Source organism: Dendrobates tinctorius, unplaced genomic scaffold (genome assembly GCF_039654945.1).
Source record: "Dendrobates tinctorius isolate UK_male_01 unplaced genomic scaffold, ASM3965494v1 ptg000127l, whole genome shotgun sequence".
NCBI classification, from domain to species: domain Eukaryota; kingdom Metazoa; phylum Chordata; class Amphibia; order Anura; family Dendrobatidae; genus Dendrobates; species Dendrobates tinctorius.
This window is the reverse complement of record NW_027361795.1, coordinates 7,793,856-7,795,047: the sequence shown is the minus strand read 5'-3', so window position 1 is coordinate 7,795,047 and position 1,192 is coordinate 7,793,856.

The following is a 1,192-nucleotide window of genomic DNA, read 5'->3' as shown; positions in this document are numbered from 1 at the left end:
CTCATCCTGCCTGCTGGTATACTTGGCATCTGACCAGAGCCCTGCAAATCTCATCTTACCTGCTGGCATACCTGGCACCTGACCAGAGCCCTGCTTATCTCATCCTACCTGCTGGCATACCTGGCAACTGACCAGAGCCTTACGAATCTCATCCTACCTGCTGGCATACCTGGCACCTGACCAGAGCCCTGCTTATCTCATCCTACCTGCTGGCATACCTGGCACCTGACCAGAGCCTTACGAATCTCATCCTACCTGCTGGCATACCTGGCACTTGACCAGAGCCTATACATTTTTCTGCAAGCTCTATTCAGATGAATAGACAAGTTATCAAGAAAAGTACAGTGTGTGAACAGACCCTTATTAGGGTATGTGCACACGTAGTTTTTAGTCTCTGCGGATTTTGTAGAGAAAACCGCAGGAAATCCGCAGGACAAAGTGCTGCGGTTTTTCTGCGGTTTATCTGCGGATTATCTGCGTTTTTTCTGCGGTCTTGCCCTGCGGTTTTACACCTCATAATGGATGAGGTGTAAAACCGCAACGTTTCTGCACCAAACAATTGACATGCTGCGGATTGTAAACCGCAGCAAAACCGCTCGGAAAAAAACGCAGCATGTGCACAGCTTTTTTTTATTTCCATAGGAAATAAAGGTACTGTACAATGCAGCAAAATCTGCTGCGTTTCTGCAGAGCCAAAAACGCTGCGGAAACGCAGCAGAATCCGCAGCGTGTGCACATACCCTTAGACTTCTGTTAGTGAGCAGAAATTGCCTGATTTCTATGCAGGCAGAATTGTATATGTATAGCTCACTTATATATTGTATATGTATAGCTCGCATATATATTGTGTATGTATAACTCGCATATATATTGTGTATGTATAACTCGCATATATATTGTATATGTATAGCTCGCATATTGTATATGTGTAGCTCGCATATTGTATATGTTTAGCTCGCATATATATTGTATATGTATAGCTCGCATATATATTGTGTATGTATAGCTCGCATATTGTGTATGTATAGCTCGCATATTGTATATGTATAGCTCGCATATATATTGTATATGTATAGCTCGCATATTGTATATGTGTAGCTCGCATATTGTATATGTTTAGCTCGCATATATATTGTGTATGTATAGCTCACATATATATTGTGTATGTATAGCTCGCATATATATTGTGTAT